Source organism: Bos mutus, chromosome 9 (genome assembly GCF_027580195.1).
Source record: "Bos mutus isolate GX-2022 chromosome 9, NWIPB_WYAK_1.1, whole genome shotgun sequence".
Lineage (NCBI taxonomy): Eukaryota > Metazoa > Chordata > Mammalia > Artiodactyla > Bovidae > Bos > Bos mutus.
Genome location: NC_091625.1, coordinates 7,570,475 through 7,584,220, shown reverse-complemented (window position 1 = coordinate 7,584,220; position 13,746 = coordinate 7,570,475). Strand labels below are relative to the sequence as shown.

Sequence of the window (13,746 nt, the reverse complement as noted above, 5' to 3'; positions counted from 1 at the left end):
ATTATTTATCTATTTTATATACAACAGTGTGTATATGTTAATCCCAAACTCCTAACTTACCCCTCACTTCCCCTTTGTAACCGTTAGTGTGTTTGTACATAGTTCAGTTCAGTCGCTCAGTCGTGTTCGACTCTTTGCAACCCCGTGAATTGCAGCATGCCAGGCCTCCCTGTCCATCACCAACTCCCAGAGTTCACTCAGACTCATGTCTATCGAGTCAGTGATGCCATCCAGCCATCTCATCCTCTGTCGTCCCCTTCTCCTCCTGCCCCCAATCCCTCCCAGCATCAGAGTCTTTTCCAATGAGTCAACTCTTTGCATGAGGTGGCCAAAGTATTAGAGTTTCAACTTCAGCATCAGTCCTTCCAATGAACACCCAGGACTGATCTCCTTCAGAATGGACTGGTTGGATCTCCTTGCAGTCCAAGGGACTCTCAAGAGTCTTCTCCAACACCACAGTTCAAAAGCATCAATTCTTCAGTGCTCAGCTTTCTTCACAGTCCAGCTCTCACATCCATACATGACCACTGGAAAAACCACAGCCATGACTAGACAGACCTTTGCTGGCAACGTAAAGTCTCTGCTTTTGAATATGCTATCTAGGTTGGTCATAACTTTCCTTCCAAGGAGTAAACGTCTTTTAATTTCACGGCTGCAGTCACCACCTGCAGTGATTTTGTACATCTTTACACATAATCATATCAGCGAACAACTCGAGGAAATCTCCCCCTCCATCCTCACAATGTGCTTGAACTTGCTGTCCACTCACTTGTCCACTTAAGGACCCTCAGCCCTCAGATCCATTCTCATTAGTGCCCACAAGCCAGCTCTGCACCTTGTACCAGATGCAAAGGAGCGTGTAGGTCTGTTCCACAAGCATGTGCAGTCACACGGCACACATGAACTCCTGAGTGCACGCACATCCTGTCTTCTGAGGACTGCACCTTTGATGCTGTCACACCGACTTGTCTCGTGTCCTGTGACACCTTCAAAGCCTCATCTGTGCGGCTGGAGGTTCTCGTTAGTGATGTCAGCCTGAGAGGTCAGCCCTCATTTCTCACCCAGGCTCCCAGCCCTTCCATCAAGAAAACAGATCAATGCTCTGCACCCACAGTGAACACCCACACGTGTTACATGTCTACAGTCATGAAACTTCCCAAGTGCTGGTTTGTCTAACTGCCCTTCTCCTATTCCCAGCACATAACATTCCACACAGAAGCTCCCTCCTAGATGAGGGTGTCCTCTAGATTTCCTTATGAGCTATTGGAGCTCAGGACCCATATTTTCTATTTCATACACTTCTTACTCCTCAGGTCCCCTTTGCAGACTGCATAATAAGGAAAAACAAATCTGACTCCATGTTGGGTCTGTTTCTTTTATTTTAACCTTTGTGTTCTGTTGTTTTCACTATAAGTTAATCACTAAAGGCAGGTTGTCTATAGCTTAAAGCATACATAATGGGCTACCTCCAGGAACCCTGCCTCCTATGCAATGAGCATTAACCTAAATATCTTTGTTTAGCTCACAGCAAACATTCTGACCAGGCCCACCTGTGAATGGCTGCAGAAAAGAAATTAACACTTCCCCTCTGGAGTCAGCAGGAATCAGGAAACATTTGCCACCACTTACCACCTTGTTTTTGCTTTGCCTCTTCACCTCCCATCTCTCTGTTCTATTAGAAACAAAACAAAACAAAAGCAACAACTAGCATCCACAGCCAGGGAAGACAGTTCTTTGGGACATTAGTCCACTGTCTCCTCAGTCTGCTGACTGTCTGAATAAAGTCACTATTTCTTGGCCCAATAACTCCTCTCTCGATTTATTGGCCTGTTGTGTGGCAAGCAGTAGGAGCTTGGACTTGGTAAAAATAGTGCATATTCATAAAAATTTGTGAGCCATCTGAATAGTACTATGTTAAGTGCCAAGAGAGAAGACAAAACACGGAGCATGGGTGGTGAGGCCACAAGCACGGATGCAGCTCTGGGGATGGTACAGCCCTGTGCAGAGCCTGCTGTGAGAAGGAGCAGCAGGGCAAGCCCTTTCTCCTACCTTCTCAGTTAGAGCTGGTCTCCGTCATCACCTTTAATTTAGATTCCCTGCCCCTTGACCCCCGACTTCTTGGTCCTTAAGATTCTTTTCTGCTATGCAGAGGGCTGGCAGAAAAGATGAAAAATGTCTGCATTTCCTAATCCAACACGGGGATAATAGTGTTTGTTCTGCCTTAGTCATGATTAACATGAAGATCAAATATGAATTGTACCTGAAAGCAGTTTGTAATGTTTTATCCCTGGTTTTAACCTCTGACTTTCAGAGAAAAGTAAAGCTTGCTTCCTAAGTCACGGACCCAAACCTCAATGTGACACTAAGCTTTCCCCCTAGGGACTTGCTCTTTTATAGAATTCACGCCTCCTCTGGATTTATATTCACTTCATATTTTCATCCATTACCTCAAATAATATACCTTCTCTGGATACCAAAGTCCTTCTATTTAAAGTGATTTAATTTCTAAATCTCATTTTTAAATGACCTTGTGCTTTTAAAACTTGCCTCTCTGAGAGTCTAACCAAAATTTCCAACTTGGTACTCTTCTAAGACCTCCAACCAAATTTGATATGTTGCCTTAGGGATACACCAGCCCCTCCAATCAGCACCAGGAAGCTTTGCTTTTGTCCATGACATACTACCTTAAAAACACACCCAGTTAGGAAAAAACAACTTCACATTCACTCTCCTACTTTCAGTTGGTTACTGAGATTATTTTTTAGACTGATTTTTTTTTCTTATTTATATTTTAAATATACATATCTGCTTATTTAATCTTTTTTATTACTTGACCTACTGTTAAGACAATCGATAACAAAAAGAAGAGAGTGTATTAGCACGCACAGTGTAATCAGATGAGTAGCCAGGAAACAATACAAAATGGTCCTTTGTCCACTGTAATTTCTAGAGAAGTAGATCTCATAAACTCACTTAGCAGGCCAGAAATAATGACTTCTAAAGCCTTAAATATCTACTGAGACAAACGATGCCAATTGTAATCTCTCATGCATACTCAAACTGCACTAAGATAAAGCTTTAAATGTGATCATTTTAAATTCATATCTAAATTTTCTTAGATTAAAACTACAAGGGAGTAAACGGCAAAGCCAAATAACTTAAGAGCAAAACTCGTTTAAACAGCACTGTATGTATCTAAATATCATGATCACGATAACATAATATGTCAAATTGTGGAAGTTGGTGGCATTGTAAACAATTTAGTTAAGTACAATTTTACCATATAAGCAAAGATCAAATCAAACTTTAAGTTAATAAGAATATAATTTTTATTTTTAATTTTTTAAATATAAAAAGTAATGAAAGTAAAACACAGATCACAAAATCCTCATTTAGTACAGATTATTTTGAAAAGTAAAAAATTTGTAATAAGGTAGCTTTCTACCCTACACCCAAAGGTAAATAAAATATTTTCCCCAGATTTATACTCCAAACTTGGGCTTCCTAGGTGGTGCTCAGTTCAGTTCAGTTACTCAGTTGTGTCCGACTCTTTGCAACCCCATGAATTGCAGCATGCCAGGCCTCCCTGTCCATTACCAACTCCTGGAGTTCACTCAGACTCACATCCATCAAGTCAGTGATGCCATCCAGCCATCTCATCCTCTGTCATCCCCTTCTCCTGCCTCCAATCCCTCCCAGCATCAGAGTCTTTTCCAATGAGTCAACTCTTTGCATGAGGTGGCCAAAGTATTGGAGTTTCAGCTTCAGCATCATTCCTTCCAATGAACACCCATGACTGATCTCCTTTAGGATGGACTGGTTGGATCTCCTTGCAGTCCAAGGGACTCTCAAGAGTCTTCTCCTACTCCACAGTTTAAAAGCATCAATTTTTTGGCGCTCACCTTTCTTCACAGTCCAACTCTCACATCCATACATGACCACAGGAAAAACCACAGCCATAACTAGACAGACCTTTGTTGGCAAAGTAATGTCTCTGCTTTTGAATATGCTATTATCTAGGTTTGTCATAACTTTCCTTCCAAGGAGTAAGTGTCTTTTAATTTCATGGCTTCAGTCACCATCTGCCGTGATTTTGGAGCCCCAAAAAATGAAGTCTGACACTGTTTGCACTGTTTCCCCATCTATTTCCCATGAAGTGATGGGACCAGATGCCATGATCTTCGTTTTCTGAATACTGAGCTTTAAGCCAACTTTTCAACTCTCCTCTTTCACTTTCATCAAGAGGCTCTTTAGTTTCTCTTCACTTTCTGCCATAAGGGTGGTGTTATCTGCATATCTGAGGTTATTGATATTTCTCCTGGCAATCTTGATTCCAGCTTGTGCTTCCTCCAGCCCAGCGTTTCTCATGATGTACTCTGCATATAAGTTAAATAAGCAGGGTTGACCATACACAGCCTTGACATACTCCTTTTCCTATTTGGAACCAGTCTGTTCCATGTCCAGTTCTAATTGTTGCTTCCTGACCTGCATACAGGTTTCTCAAGAGGCAGGTCAGGTGGTCTGGTATTCCCATCTCTTTCCACAGTTTATTGTGATCCACACAGTCAAAGGCTTTGGCATAGTCAATAAAGCAGAAATAGATGTTTTTCTGGAACTCTTGCTTTTTCCATGATCCAGCGGATGTTGGCAATTTGATCTCTGGTTCCTCTGCCTTTTCTAAAACCAGCTTGAACATCAGGAAGTTCACGGTTCACATATTGCTGAAGCCTGGCTTGGAGAATTTTGAGCACGACTTTACTAGCGTGTGAGATGAGTGCAATTGTGTGGTAGTTTGAGGTGGTGCTAGTAGTAAACTATTTGCTGCCAATATAGGCAGTGAAGTTTCTCAATCCTGTCCAACTCTTTGCAATCTGATGGACTGTAGCCTACCCAGCTCCACCATCCATGGAATTTTCCAGGCAAGAGTACTGGAGTAGGTTGTCATTTCCTTCTCCAGAGGATCTTCCCGATCTGGGGATCAAACCCAGGTCTCCCGCATTGCAGGCAGACACTTTGCTGTCTGAGCTATCAGGGAAGCTCAGTACAGGAGACTAAGAAATGCAGATTCAGTCCCTGGGAAATGGCAACCCACTCCAGTATTCTTGCCTGAGAAATCCCATGACAGAGGAGACTGGTGAGCTACAGTCCACAGGGTTGCAAAGAGTTGGACATGACTGAGTGTCTGAGCAAAAAACTCCAAACTTAGTATAACCTAAAAATTGTTCAAATCTGTGAAAAAAATCTGTTCAAATCTGTGATTTAAGTTACCTGGGAAAGGGTAAGGAGAGGAGATTAATAATCAGAGTCAGTTGCATACAGATGGAAAAAAACACTTGCAGTCACTTCCAAATATAACCCTACACATTATACAAAAGCATTAGTGTCAGTCGCTCAGTCATGTCCAAGTCTTTGAGACCCCGTGGGCTGTATCCTCTCTCTTTGGAATTCTCCAGGCAAGAATACCAGAATGGGTTGCCATTTCCTTCTCCAGGGGATCTTCCTGACCCAAGGATCAAACCCAGGTCTCCCGCATTGTGGGCAGATGCTTTAATTTCTGAGCCACCTGGGCAGCCCCCCACAATGCAAATAAAAGTGCCTAAATTATGGAACTGTGACATTCGTCTAAAAATAACACTAATAAAAATAAACGGAAATCATTGGTGCATAAAGACTAATGTAATGTTGATAAGGCTGGGAAATACTGAAATACAGTTAAGACTCAAAACACAAGTTTACCCAATAAAAAGTTTTCCAGAGAAATAAAATGGTAGATAAGAAAGCAGAACTTTTCAGCAGGATGGCCTTTTAGACCAATTTGAAACACAGACATATTCTGAAAGTGAAAGTTGCTCAGTCACATCCAACTCTTTGGGACCCCATGGACAATACAGTCCATGGAACTCTCCAGGCCAGAATACTGGAGTGGATACTCCGGTATACTTCTCCAGGTGATCTTCCCAACCCAAGGATCAAACCCAGGTCTCCTGCATTGCAGGCAGATTCTTTACCAGCTGAGCCCCCAACCCACCATAAATCCTAGTTGATGTAAAAAGATAGGGGGAGGTTAAAGCAAAGTAAAAACTTCTCCCCCAATCTCCTGCCCCAGTGAATTTAGGGGACAAAGTCCCCAACACTGATCTCTGTCCACCTGTCGTATTTCCCTTTAGCAATCCCACCTCCCTTTCTCTGTTATCACATTTTGTCTGTTTCTCCCCAGCAAACCCTGGCTCCTGGAATCAGTGCTTAAAAAGCATATGAGATTATTATCCCAGAGTCAACTGAAGGATGTACACTAACCAAAAGCTCTAAGTTAACTACCAAGAGTGCAAACCTCAAATTCTTATTCTGAGTCCAGCATCTGATGATTGATATTTGGCACTAACTAGATAAATGCAGGTGTAATCAGAATTTATGAGCTGAGTCAGATGTAGTTAAAACAGAACCCAATATTTGCAGCTTATGATCTGGTGTGAAAAGCAAAAGACAGGAATAGACAGCCACACCTTAAATGCTTTTAGAATTGGAGAGGAAACATTAAGAACAAGATAAAAACAAAACGAGGCAAATTAGTTTGACAAATAAAAATTCTTGTTAAAAAAAAAGCAAACATGTCATATCCATCTGATAATTAGAAAAACTGCACATTTTTCTGCCCTTAAATTAAACACAGGCAGACGTCTTTCTACCATGCTAAAATTTTTCTACATGTGTTTTTCCTAATTCTCAGAGCTTAATGAGACATCATTTATTCTACAAAGAAGTACAAATATGGCCATATATATGGCCACAGTCTAAAATATGCTTATGATAATATGAAACTTCAGTCACTTTAAAGATCCTGCACTATTACATCATGGGTCTATGGTAACCCATGTGGTGCAGGGTCTGATCGCACCAGAAAGCGTCGCCGGCAGGGCCCAGGGTGGATACTAACACTGCACACAGAGATGCAGGAACGGCAAAGACTCTAAAGAACTCATCCTATTTATTTTACTTTGTAGGCACACTCAGTTAATGTTCCCAAATAAAAACAGTGCTGTAAATCCAACTTTAATGGAAACCAAGAAGCTGCAATACCAGAGGCCACCTGTCCCTGCAAAGTGGGACAGAGCCCATCTGCATTAAGAATCTGGATGGGGAGAGGCAGGCAGGGAGGCACAGGAGGCAGACTTCAGACAGACAGGGACACAAAACTGCTGTGCTGCTGGCGGTTTCACTTGAGCACGTCCGAACTCAGGCTGAGAACACATTCCAACCTCTGCAGGTCCAGCCTGACACGCTTCAACAAGCCACGCGCATCCAGGGTGGCAGCAGGTGAACAACTCATCAGCAGAGCAATTTCGCCAAAACAATCTTCCCACTTCAACAAATTCTCCATTTTCTGACCGATGGCTCAGCATAGCAGCTGAACCCTCTAAAACAAAGAAGAACTTCTCTGGTTCTCCCTGCACCAGTCTTCTGGCTGTCTTCAGTCTGGACCAGTTCCATGGCATCAGCTACCCTGAGATGTTTCCACTTGTCCAGAAATGCTAAAATAGATCCCTTGCTAAAAGACTCCTCACACATCTTCAGCTTTCTTGGCACGCTTCCCGGTAGGATCCTTCTAGAGTTGTCTTGGGACGATGCCCCACAACTTCACATCTGTCTGGGCCTTGAAGGTAGCTGCTCTAGGTGCTCCATGATCGAAGCAATTTCCCCAACACTCCTTCCTTCCCCGACACTGGTTGCCCATTCACTGTTGACACAGACTTCCATTTCTCCTTGATCAATCACAAAGAAGTTATTCCTTTCATGACCTTGCTGAATGACAATCTCTCCAGCAATAAAGGAAACTGGAAACATGGCATCAAAATGATTGCTTCTCTCACTATCATCAAGATGTGCAAACAGCACATTCTTTTCAACAGCTTTAGCTAAAGCAGTCATTGTCTTGTAACCTTCTGGTCCAACCTTCCTAACATAGGATGTGGCATCTTGCTTAGTGTAGACCTCAGCGTAGATGGCACCTTGTCGCCCCCAGCCCCTCACCGCTGGGTTGGTTGGAGGGAGAGAGACTTCATCCTTCCTTCAGTCTGCACAAGAGCTTGCTTTCTGCAGATTCTGGATCCGTTTTGCCTCCTTCTTCTCCAACCTCTCAAAGTATTCCCTGAGGAATGTCATGGCCTCTCGGGCCGTGCAGTGCACAGCTACATGATGGAGTCTTTGAACAGGGCCTGGATGTGTGCTTCTGGTCGTAGAGTTCACGTTCCCAGGAGCTGCGCTCCTCCTCAGCAGAGGTGCCACCAGGAGCCAGGGCTCTCTTCCGTCCTGGCGGTGGCCAGCGGAGCACCCTCTCTTGTCCTGTCTCCACTTGGTGAGCATCATTGATATTTGTGTGTATGGATTCTGTTCTCCCCATAAATCATGGATGGTGCACGAATATTGTTTATTAATTGGCTTCTTGTTTCTCCCATCACTAAAAGGTTTTGCAGGTATATACCAGATTTACTCATTGCACTATAATTTAATCAGTCAAGACCAGTAAATCACACATGTATAGCATATGCTTGACTCTTGGGGCAAAAACATCAGAGGTGCATCTTGAACTTGACCTGCAAAGTTCAAGAGCGCCAGACAACTGGACCTATCTTCCCATTTCATATATTTCTCTTTATTTAGACTGTATATTCTGAGACTCCCTATACCTTCCTATATCAGGAATAATCTACTATAACTGAAAAGCCTTTTTTAGGCTAAGTCAATTCTTAAAATTCCAAAAAACCTTTTTAGCCAAAAAAACCTTTTTGGGCTAAGTCAACTCTTAAAATTCCTAATTAAGTTAATTCCCTATGCTAGTTTTAATTTCTTATAATACTTATAATGCATAGCTTGTGATTTATTTATAGATTACCTACAGATCACCTTAATTTTTCATGTACACATTTTTATCCAATTACATAGGTTCCTGAAAGCTAGAACTTTTGTTATAAATATTAATTTTCTATGCTCTCTGGCATAGGCTGATGTGAGATGAATAGTCAGTTAATGATAATTGAATTAACACAGAATTATAGGAAATACATAATTAGCACCCAGTTATTCATGTCGCTACATCACATCCTTAGGGCCTTTATGTTACACACACAGAGGATTTACAGTGGTGTCATACACAAAGTTTGTACTCAATAAATATACACTTAATACATACTTATATACTTATTAGCAATACTTAATAATAGAATGTGAAGACACTCAGTCATGTCCAACTCTGTGACCCCATGGACTATAGCCCACCAGGCTCCTCCATCCATGGAATTTTCTGGGCAAGAGTACTGGAGTGGGTTGCCATTTCCTTCCCCAGGGGATCTTCCCAACCCAGGGATCGAACCCGGGTCTCCCGCATTGCAGGCAGATGCTTTACAGTCTGAGCCACCAGGGAATCCCAATAATAGAATATATATTACTTAAAAAAATAATTGCAATATCTCTTTTCCCTTAAATTCTCTCTGCACTTGAAACAGATTTTTTCTAGCAGTGAATGGGCTGCAATTTTGACAATAGCTACAAACAGATGTGGTAAAGAATCCTCCTGCCAATGCAGGAGACATAAGAGAGGTGGGTTCGATCCCTGTTTCAGGAAGATCTGCAGGAGAAGGAAATGGCAACCCACTCTGGTATTCTTGCCTGGAGAATCCCATGGTGGGAGAAGCCTGGCGGACCACGGTCTATAGAGTCGCAAACAGCTGGACATGACTGAAGGACTCAGCACACACATAGTGCAAACAGATGGGGGACTACGGATAGGATGTATTTTTCTTTTTAAAACTATCAGCTTTTCCTACTTCTCTACAGGTTGTACTTTAAATGATTTCACTGCAAAATGCTTCCTTGATATGGGGGAAATTTTAATAAGCCTTTTGGTTATGTAAATGTGTTATAATACCTAGGAGACAGGCATTTTGCATAATAATATGTTTTAAATAAGTTTCTTCCTTTCTCCATGAATTTACATGTCTGCCGTTTTATCATTTTATTTTATTTAACTTGGAGGCAGAGCTGTGACTGGGCAAAAGGGAAGTGAGATGGGGACTTATTTTCCTCTGCTTAGGCTTGGCAGATTAAGGTCAATGCAGCAGGGGGTGGGCATGGGGTCGGGGTGTGCACAAACTGGGGGCAACCTGGGTAAGGACAGTCTTATCGACAGAGGATGAACTGGCCTCTGAAATACAAGAAGACTCAGCAAGGGGTGCCCAGCAAGGGACAAGTCTTGTTCTATGCAGCCTGAGAGCAGCGATATGTAGCCTGGAGTTGGAGTCATTCTTGCCCATGTGGCACTTTCTGGAAGTCACGTGAGACAGCAGAGCTAGGATTCAGCTATGCACTGAGTCATGGGCTTGGTGAGAAAGCTGTCCAGGAGAGAAACAGCCACCCGGGAGAGAGAGGCTGAACATGAGGGGCAAGAGAAGCTTCCAGAAGAAAGGGTCAGCTCTCGGTAACCCAGTGCAGATGGGTGGGATAGGGTAGAACTCCAATTTCCAGAAATACATGGGGAATGGAGCCTGGTAAAGGCCCCACTTCCTGCAGCCAGGCCTGCTGCAATTCAGACAGTGGCTGTTCGGGCATTAAAGGCTGAAGGCTACAACTTGAGTTACATGCTTTGAAACTGTACATTTTTCTGGCCCATGTTATCACATCATCCACCAACCCATACCTCCCTTTAGTCAGCTCCTGCACCACCAGTCTCTCCCTTTGTCAATGGTGGGTAAGAAAATACACTGAAAGAAGGCCTGAATGAATCATCCTCATGATTTATTTACAGATACCATACAGCATTCTGATTGCAAGATCACTATATTATCCATTATAAATATTTCAAGGCAAACACACTCCAAGGGTTCTTTAAATATGGGTCCAAACTAACAAAACAGGTTATAAAAAGAAAGGCAGAGGTGAATGGAAGTCTCCCAGAACAAAGAAAATTGTTAAATGCCAGAGAGGAAAAAAATGCTATGGCCAAAGTTCTATGCAGAGACAAAATTAAAAATTAATTGACAAGGTATCTGTTCATACATATCTGCTACAGTGCAAATACACAGAAGAACTATATCTGATAACACAGACAAATAAAGGTTACTGTAATCTATGCATTCATTTATTTATAGGCTGTAAACAATGGGAATGGGTTTTTCCTGGTGACTCAGTGGTAAAGAAACTGCCTGCCAATGCAGGAAACTTGGGTATGATCCCTGGGTTGGGAAGATCCCCTGGAGAAGGAAATGGCAACCCACTCCAGCATTCTTGCCTGGGAAATGCCATGGACAAAGAAGCCTGGCAGGTTATAAAAGAGAGGGACACAACTTAGCTGCTAAACAACAACAGCAGCAAACAAAGAAAAGAAAACAAAAAGAAAAAAAAAACAAAGAAAGCAAAGGCATTCTTCTTGTGGCAATAAATAACACATATGCCCTATTTTGATTGACCTTCTTCCACTAATTCCTCTGATCCTCAGTCACGTATGCTGAAGCTGTGTACTCAATATTGTATAGTTCAGAAACATATAAAACCTTTTATAGCAATTCAGTGATCACAAGCCTCCATATTTAATGAAAGACCCTTGTTTAATATGAACTTCAATATAAAATATTCAGAAACTCCCTACTTCCTTTTAGAGCAATGGTTTTTATTCTTACCACAAAACATGTGGATAGTGATGTTTATGGCAGCAATGTTAATTGCTGAATTTCAGTAAAGCCAGTTTCATAATACATATGCTGAAATTTTAATGTAATTTTTTTCAGTGAGTAGCATGGCATAAAATGGAAATTCAATCAAATATTCTAACTACCACAGATACTTTACATCTGTTAATTGGGTTACCAATTAGTCAAGAATTAGAGCACACTATTATAGTCAATTCTTTAATTTTGATAAAGTTTCATTGTTTATGAAAATGATTGTGCTTCAGGAGCTTATATTACTATACCATCATATATGTTTATCAATGTCCTTACAGATGTTTAGAAATACCATACACCAGGTATCAAAGGCTTTACCCTAAGTTGACTATTCTGACTTATTTTTCAGTAGTCACAAAATTTGACTTGGAATGCTTTATATTCTGCAACTCTGCAAGTACTATTGCTGCAAATGTTAGCAGTATTTCTTTTTTTCCTGACAGCCAGCCTGTCCAGTGTTACTGGACAGATTCACACAGACATAAAACTTAATCATGATACACGTATTTGCAACCAATTTTATTCAACATTACAATACTAGACTAATTTGCATGCAGTATTGCCAACGAAATGCTAATACTGCTAATGACAATTTTTACCAAATGATAATATGAATACTGTGGGTATTTCATTGCCAAGAAAATGCTCAGCTAGATAATTTTATTTCTAGGTTTCACAATCTCCCATGAACTATTCACAGATTCTTTCATTACACACGTTTTTTTTTTTTTAATTAACATTCTTACCTACTCTGACTACTGCCAAATGTGCAAATGCCATTGGCTAAAATGGTTCCATTTATAGTACTTAGATGAATTATACTAAAGTATATGGAAATGGTGTATCAGTTTCTGAGTCGATTCTAGGAAAGTCCTTCTGTCACTTGAAAATGCATAGGTTCAAATGAATGAAAAGAATAAGTGATTAAAAAGCATGTCATCAGGCAGCAACACATTCTTAATGAATTGCTCCATTACCACAAACTCTGCCTTGAATATGCATGTTATATAAATGCTTGCCTTTGAGTGACTTCACTACTTTTGCTGCTCACTGCACATGTATGGATGATTCATTACCCTGAGAAGCAAAGGAGAGGCTCACATTCTCATAAGACTATTTTCTGTCCACATGGCCAGAGTCTTCAGTTAGATAGGCTATTGTACACCAAAAGCATTTTTTCATATATAAAATACAGATTAATATATAAATTCATGCATCACATATGACTGGATAATTTAATTCACAGAAGGTAATTTAATGTCCTGTTTCCATGGGCCTCCCTGCCTACTGTCCTGACCAGCTGAGCCCTGTGTAAGCCACCCTAGTACATGCTGCCGTAACAAGACAGTGACTTATGGCAGCTGTGAGATGACTCAGAGCCTGCTGCTTTCACGACCCATATATTCTGGCCAATAGACACAACAGCCCAATGACAGAGCAAGCTCAGTAATCCACGGGGAAAAACAACTGGACCACTGGGCTAACAGCATGGAGTGGAATATTAGAGGATGTGAAAGTCAAATTATCTTCAAAGGTATTAAATAAAATTAAAATGTGTTTAAAATGATTAGAGAAAGTCAAAAAAACATTACTAAAGAAATCAAATGGAAATAGAAGAAAGCCCAGGGATAAATAATAAAATGCTCTACTAGAAATAGAAGAATGAAAAAGGAGAACATTTTCACAGCAAAGAAAGTGGCTGAGGGCCACTGAGAAAACATCCATGTCCCAAGACCCTGTAGGGTGAGCTGTATTAAGATACCAGAAATAGAATTCTAATTACAACTGAGTATCACATGTCCCATTAAGCAAACTCCGATTTCATTGATTATATAAAGATCACAAGCATTTCCATAAACATTTCTAGATAAACTTACATAAAGGGTTCCTATAAACTAATAAAGAGACAGTAACAATCATAATTCAGAGCCCCTTGGACTGGATGAAGCACAAACTGGAATCAAGATTGCAGGGAGAAATATCAATAACCTCAGATATTCAGATGACACCACCCTTATGGCAAAAAGCAAAG

General features: G+C 41.1%; 1 protein-coding gene and 1 pseudogene across 1 annotated transcript in view; both read right to left on the bottom strand.

Moving 5' to 3' along the window:
• Nucleotides 1-13,746, bottom strand: part of ADGRB3 (adhesion G protein-coupled receptor B3) — an 886,560-nt gene that overhangs the window by 734,188 nt on the left and 138,626 nt on the right. The gene's annotated exons all lie outside the window — the stretch shown is intronic.
• Nucleotides 7,172-8,398, bottom strand: LOC138989215 (cAMP-dependent protein kinase type I-alpha regulatory subunit pseudogene; annotated as a pseudogene).